This window comes from Panthera pardus, unplaced genomic scaffold (assembly GCF_024362965.1).
Source record: "Panthera pardus isolate Hobbes unplaced genomic scaffold, ASM2436296v1 HiC_scaffold_20, whole genome shotgun sequence".
Lineage (NCBI taxonomy): Eukaryota > Metazoa > Chordata > Mammalia > Carnivora > Felidae > Panthera > Panthera pardus.
Genome location: NW_026526766.1, coordinates 30,357,278 through 30,365,155, shown reverse-complemented (window position 1 = coordinate 30,365,155; position 7,878 = coordinate 30,357,278). Strand labels below are relative to the sequence as shown.

Sequence of the window (7,878 nt, the reverse complement as noted above, 5' to 3'; positions counted from 1 at the left end):
GACCACCAAAATATATTTTGCATATATATTTGGTCTTTGTTCACAATTCCTGGCTCACAGCTCCCCAAACCCTCAGAATTTGGTTTCATGGTTAGTTGCCAAAGGAGCCAACCATGTGATTAGAGGGTTGGCCCTTGCACTGCCACTAGAAGTTGAATCTATCACCAATGGTCAATGATTTAATCAATCATGTGTATGTAATGAAGCTTCCATAAAAACTCAAAAGGATGGAATTCAGAGAGCCTCCAAGTTGATGAACATGTGGAGATTTGGGGAGAGTGGCATGCCTAGAGATTGCTTGGAAACTCTGTGCTCTTTACCCATACTTTGCCCTATACATCTCTAACCTGGCTGTTCCTGAGTTGTATCCTTTTATAATAAACCAGAAATCTAGTAAGTAACATGTTTCCCTGAGTTCTGTGAGCTGCTTCAGCAAATTAATTGAACCTGAGGAGGGAGCTCCTAGGGCACCTCTGATTTATAGCCAGTTAGTCAGAAGTATAGGTAACAACCAGCACTTGTGATTGGCATCTGAAGTAGATAACAGTCCTATAGGACTGAACCTGTGGAATCTGACACTGTCTCTGGATAGTGTCAGAATTGAGTTGAGGGGCACCTGAGTGGCCCAGTTGGTTGAGCATCCCACTTTGGCTCAGGTCATGATCCCACTGTTCGTGAGTTTGAGCCTCATGTCAGGCTTGTAGCTGTCAGTGCAGAGCCTGCTTTGGATCCTCTGTCTCCTTCTTTCTCTGCCCCTCCTCCACTCACTCATGCATTCACGCTCTTTCCCTCCCTCTCTCTCTCAAAAATAAGCATTTTTTAAAAACTGGAAAAAATATTTTATTTTATTTATTTATTAAAATTTTTTTTTTAACATTTATTCATTTTTGAAAGGCAGAGAGAGACAGAGCGCAAATGGGGGAGGGGCAGAGAGAGAGGGAGACACAGAAACAGAAGCAGGCTCCAGGCTCCGAGCTATCAACACAGAGCCCAACACGGGGCTCGAGCTCATGGACTGAGAGATCATGACCTGAGCTGAAGTCGGCCGCTTAACCAACTGAGCCACCCAGGTGCCCCTGGAAAAAATATTTTAAAAAAGAGAATTGAGTTGAATTCTCAGACACCCTGTTGACATCTGGAGAATTACTAGGTGCTGTGTGGGACCCCCTCCCTGCAATGCACACATTGGATTTGGTGCCAGAACCAAAAGACCCAGGGAATATCACCAGGGTTTTTTGAGGGTTGGGAGGAATTATCTTTATTGCTTTGGTTGAAATTATACATACTCATGGAAAGAAAGTAAAACTAAGAACAGTAAAACTAGTAAACTAAGAAAATAAAACTAAGACAGTAAAACATAAAACCTCATCACCTACTGACATTTTCTAATGTTCTTCTAGTTTTCTTCATGTGTATATACACATATAATTTTACATATCTGATTTTTTCACTCAGCAATGTCATAGACACTGTTCTATGTCAATAAATACATCTACATCATCATTTTAATGGACACAAAATATTCTGTTGTGTGCTAATGCTTTATATATCAGTCTGGGTTCAAACAGAAGACAAGAACACACAGTAATTTCAATGGGAGAGTTAATATAGAGAATTATTAACAAGAGATAGGACAGTAACTACTAAGAAAGTACAAAAGAATGATATCTTGCCATTTGCAAAACATGGATGGACCTACAGGGTATTATGCTAGGTGAAATAAGTCAGAAAAAGACAAATACCATATGATTTGACTTATATGTGGAATCTAAAAACAAAACAAATGAATAAACAAAAAGCAGAAAGAGACCCATAATACAGAGAACAAGCTGATGGTTGCTAGAGGGGAGGTGGGTGGGGGGATGGGGAAATTGGGTGAAGGGGAGGAGGAGATAAAGGTTTCCAGTTATGGAATGAATAAGTCATAGGGGTAAAAGGCACAGCATAGGGAATATAGTCAATGGTATTTTAATAGTGTTGTATGGTGATAGCTGGTACAGCTGGTGGCAGCTGTGATGAGCACAGCACGATGTCTAGACTTGTTGAATCACTATGTTATACACCAGAAACCACTGTAACATTGTCATGTATAATAAAAAAAAAAAAAAGAAGAAGAAAGAAAAGGAATTCTAAAGGGTACTTTAGGGCTAATGGAGGGTACCCAAGAAAGGACAAAGTTGGAAAGGAGTTCAGACTTCATTAAGGAAGGTGTGTTTTGAGTCCACTGGATGGTGGAGAAGTTTGCTGCTTTGTCAGGCAAGGATGGTGCATAATCACTGGGAAAGCAGAAATAGCACTCCAGGGCTCAGAAGAGTGAAGGCTTATGGGGGAGGGAGTGCACAGAGGGAGACAGGTGCCACTGTTGGCAATGCTGGGACCAGAAGCTGGGGAGGTCCTGCTTTGCAGGAATGGAGCATACTTCTACGTGTAGCTTGGGGTGGGGAGTCTCCAGGACACTGCATGGAAGAAAATTCAGTGGCTGGCTCATTATATGGAAGTCAAACAGGCCCTGGTATGTGCACACAAGGGACAGAGGAGATGGTACCATGAGCAGCCACCGGTGCTGAGCTACAGGCACATGCACTCTGGCCTTCTGGCTATCCAGCCTGTTGAGAGCTGTTAAAAACAGAAGCCTAGCAGACAGTAGAGAAAATACCACTTGGAGTTAGGCAGTGGAGAAAAAGCATATTCTGCCTGAGCCTGGTGACAATCTACTGGAGAACTAGGAAGAAAAAAGCTCTTTTTCTTTTAGTGGCCTTCCATCACCCTCTGTTGACTGAGTGTAACATCTTGTGTTGGCAAAGAAAAACTATTTAATGGGCCCAGATCCATTTTTTCAGAGCAGGCAATAAATATGAATCTGGAATTGTGTGGCAATAAGTAACAGGCACGTTACAGCATACTTAGCCTGTTCTCTAATAATGGATATTTTTGTATTCCCAATGTTTTACCATTCTGAACGATGCTGGTATGCCTGACTCTAACACTTGAGTGATTACTAGAAGAAAGTTTTAAATTGTGGAGGTGGACATGAGATTTACATCCATTCTTAGATTAATCAATCAAAGCTACATTTGGCTTGGGGAAATGCTGTGAAAATCAGCACCTGCCTGGGTCATTCAGAGGTGGCCAAAAGTTACTTCTATTGTTGGCCAGAGATGCTTTTCTAAGAGTCACTATAGCTACCAGGGAGAACTTCTATTCAAGAAGTTGAATACACCTAGGCCTCATCTCCCACATCCAAATGGTCATAAAAACCCAAGCTTTTAGCCATTCGGGCCTGTCCCAGTGTAACAGATCTCTACCCTGCCACCTCCAGGACCACTAAGACTCTTCCAGATCCTCCTTTACTTGGCATCTCAGGAATCTATTTTATCCCCCTTGGGAGATTCATTTATTCTCCTTGGGAATATTTGAAAATTTGTATTGTTAGATTAGGTTCCACATTTGTAGATATTAGAAAACAGAACTAAGGGCTCCAGAGGGCATGGAGGCCTTGCCCTGCCTTTCTTCTGCCTCCTACACCCTTACTCCCTACCTAGAAATCCGTCAAGTTCACCCTAGTGCTGTTCACTTCTTGCAGACATACCTTAATCCATTAATCAGCTGAGTACTGACATTATGCCAGGGACTCCTTAGGAAATTATAGTGAAAAATCCTCTATGGTTTCTCAAGGGCACAGAGGCAATAAGCAGTAAAACTGGAATTAGAAACCAGACCCCAAGTCCAAGTATAGCTTTTATCATGTTTTACAAAAAATATAGCTAGCGAGAGGGAAAAAAGCCCAATAGGCTTGCTGTTTACTATATTGGCTCAAAAAGTCTCATCATGCCCAATGGTCTCTCAATGCCCCTACAGAAGTCCCTGCCCTGCCAGCTCTGGATCTGATGGCTTGGCCCTCCTCTGGGGACCATTTCTGTGGATATCTGAACACCTCTTCACATACCCATAGTGGTCTTTGCTCCTCCCCAGTCCCTGTTCTGTCCTTTGGAGTAATCAGTCCCAGCCAGGAGTCACTGGCAAAAGGGCAATGGTTGCTTCTGAGAAGATGGGGCCTTCTCCCTAGAGAATCTCTTAGAGGTGGTATGCTGGCTGAGACTATTAATGAGCAGTTGAAGATTTTGCCAAATTCTATTGAACAACAGCTGTGTACTAGGCCTCATGAGACAGAAATGTGGGGTGTGGATTCTGCCATCTTTGTTTTTTATTATTCATCCTAGAGGAGTTGGCCATCCTTTTACTTTTGCTTTCTTATATATTTGTTTCTAATTGTAAACTTATAGACACAAAAAATTTAAGGAACTCAATCACCAAAATGTGTGACAGAAAAATCCTCATAATTTGTCCTTTTTTAAAGTTTATTTATTTTGAGAGAGAGATAGAGAGAAAGAATGTGTGGGAGGGGCAGAGAGAGAGAGAGAGAGAGAGAGAGAGAGAGAGACTCCCAAGTAGGTGCACTGCCAGTGCAGAGCCCCACACAGGGTTTGAACCCACAAACTGTGAGATCATGACCTGAGCCGAAATCAAGAGTCAGACTCTCAACTGATTGAGCCACCCAGGTACCCCCATAATTTGTCCTTTAACCCCACCCCCACCCTCACCTCATCATCATTAACAATTCAGCTTTTTTTTGTATTAAAAATTTTTAACAAACTTTATTTTTAGTAGCAGTTTTAGATTCATAGCAAAATTGAGCAGAAAGTACAGAGATTTCCCATAGGTCCCCCTGCTCCCCAACAAGCAAAACCCCTCCCACTGTCAATAACTTCCACCAGAGTGATACACTTGTTACACTGCAAATATAGTGTACAAAATATAGTCTACAAATTAGTAGGGGCGCCTGGGTGGCTCAGTCGGTTAAGCGTCCGACTTCAGCTGAGGTCACGATCTCGCGGTCCGTGAGTTCGAGCCCCACGTCGGGCTCTGGGCTGATGGCTCAGAGCCTGGAGCCTGCTTCTGATTCTGTGTCTCCCTCTCTCTCTGCCCCTCCCCCATTCATGCTCTGTCTCTCTCTGTCTCAAAAATAAATAAACATTAAAAAAAATTAAAAAAAAAACAAATTAGTGAATCCACATTGATGCATCATTATCAACAAGTCCTTGTTTACATTAAGGTTCTTGGTGTTGTACATTTTATGGATTTCAACAAATGTATGATGACATGTATCCACCATTATAACATCATACAGAATAGTTTTACTGCTCTAAAATCCTAGAAATCCTTTGTACTCCATCTATTCATCCCTCCCCTTCCCACAATGTCTGACAAAGACTGATCTTTTTAATGTCTGCATAGTTTTGCCTTTTCCAGAGTGTCATATAATTGAAACCATACAGTATATAGCCTTTTTAGATTGGCATATGTTTTAGATTAAGTTTTCTTTAAGAGCACAATATCATTTGTTTGTTTACTTATTAACTAATTAAATAAATAGGGATAATATCAAACGTGTTCTTTCTTCATGTAATACTGTATCTTGAATACATTTTCTTATCCGTGTATTTAAAAGATAATGATAGCAATATAATAGTTGAATCTATTGAGCATTCACTGTGTAGCACATATTGTTCTACTATAAAGGTTTGTCATGTCTGTTATGGGCTAAATTGTATCCTGTCCCCCCAATTCATATGTTGAAGTCCTCTCTTCTGTACCTCAGAATGTAACTGTATTTGGAGATAGGGTCTTTAAAGAGATAAATAAGTTAAAATGAGGTCATTGGCGTGGACCCTAATCTAATCCGACTGATGTCCTAAGAAGAAAAGGACACAGAAATTCACAAAGGGAAGACCACGTGAAGACACAGGGAGAAGACAGCCATGTACAAAAGCCAAGGACAAAGGCCTTAGAGGAAACTGATCCTGCTGACACCTTGATTTTGGACTTCCAGCTCCTGGAACTGTGGGAAAACAAATTTCTGCTGTGTAAACTACTCGGTCTGTGGTACTTTGTTATGGCAGCCCTAGCAAAGTGGGGCTGTGTTTCCACAGTCCCTGAGGTGGGGGAGAGAACATGTGATGAATCAGATTCATTGACTTCTTTTTAAAATTAAAAAAAAAAATTATTTTAATTCCAATTAGTTAATATACAGCGTTATATTAGTTTCAGGTTTACAATATAGTAATTCAACAATTGCATACATCACCCTGTGCTCATGACAAGTGTTCTCCTTAATCCTCATCACTTCTCCTTTTTTTTAAGTTTATTTTACTTAGTTATTGAGAGAGAGAGAAAGAGGGGGAGAGAGCAGGGGAGGGGAAGAGAAGGAGAGAGAGAGTACCCCAAGCAGGCTCCACACTGTCAGTGCAGAGCTCAGTTTGGGGCTCGAGCTCACAAACCATGAGATCATGACCTGAGCTGAAATCAAGAGTTGGATACTTAACTCACTTGAGCCACCCAGGTGCCCCAATCTCCATTACCTCTTTAACCCATCTCCCCATGCCCTTCCCTCTGATTACCATCAGATTATTCCCTATAGTTTAGAGTTTATTTCTTGCTTTTGCTCTCATTTTTTCCCTTTTGCTTGTTTTGTGTTGTAAACTCCACATATGAAATAATATAGTATTTGTCTTTCTCTGACTGACTTATTTTGCTTAGCATTATATTCTCTAAATCCATTCATGTTGTTGCAAATGGCAAGATTTCATTCTTTTTAATGGCTGAATAGAACCTTTATATATATCCATTCTGTATATATATCCATTCTATATATCTATATATCTATATCATTCTATATAATATATATCCATTCTGTATAATATATATATATATCTCACATCTTTATCCATTCTAATATGTATATATATATCCATTCTATCTGTCTATTTATCTATCTATCTATCTATCACATCTTTATCCATTCATCAGTTGATGGACACTTTGGCTGCTTCTGTTCCTTAGCTATTGTAAATAATGCTGCTATAAACATAGGTGTGCATGTATCCCTTTGAATTAGTGTTCCTGTATTTGGCAAATACACAGTAGTGTAATTGCTGGATTGTAAGGTGGTTCAATTTTTAATTTTTGGAGGAACCTCCATACTGTTTTCCACAGCAGCTGCACCACGTTGCATTCCCAGTTCCTAAGGTTTCCTTTTTCTCCACATCCTTGCCAACACCTGTTGTTTCTTTTGTTCTTGATTTAGCCATTCTGACAGGTGTGAGGTGATATCTCATTGTAGTTTTGATTTGCGTTTCTCTGATGATGAGTGATGTTGAGCATCTTTTCTTGTGTCTGTTAGCCATCTGGATGTCTTCTTTGGAGATATGTCTGTTCATGTCCTCTATTCATTTTTTAATTGGATTATTTGGTTTTTAGGCATTGAGTTTTATAAGTTCTTAAAAATATGGAACGCTTCAAAAATTTGTGTGTCATCCTTGTGCAGGAACCATGCTAATCTTCTCTGTATTGTTCAAAGTTTAGTGTGCGTGCTCCCAAAGCAAGTACAATCCCTCATTTACTTTTTTTTTTTTCAATTTTTTTTAAATGTTTATTTATTTTTGAGACAGAGAGAGACAGAGCATGAACAGGGGAGGGTCAGAGACAGAGGGAGACACAGAATCCGAAACAGGCTCCGGGCTCCGAGCTGTCAGCACAGAGCCTGATGCGGGGCTTGAACCCACGAGATCATGACCTGGGCCGAAGTCGGACGCTCAACCGACTGAGCCACCCAGGTGCCCCAATCCCTCATTTACTTCTAAAGCTTCTGCTTGCTCATCATTTCTACTTACACTTCTTCAACTAAGGCAAGTCATAAGGCCATACATATCTTCAAAGAGGTTAAGTATGCACAATCCCACCATGTACCCAGAAAAGGAGAATGAGAATATTCATAAATTTGCATCATAGTGGGATGCTTGGGTGGCTCATTCAGTTGGG

At 40.6% G+C, this 7,878-nt stretch overlaps 1 non-coding gene across 1 annotated transcript; it reads right to left on the bottom strand.

The window, feature by feature from the left end:
• Window positions 1-7,339: 7,339 nt before the first annotated feature.
• On the bottom strand, window positions 7,340-7,446 carry LOC128778772 (U6 spliceosomal RNA). The gene has a single exon (XR_008424484.1). It is a non-coding gene; the product is annotated as a U6 spliceosomal RNA (small nuclear RNA).
• Window positions 7,447-7,878: the final 432 nt, after the last annotated feature.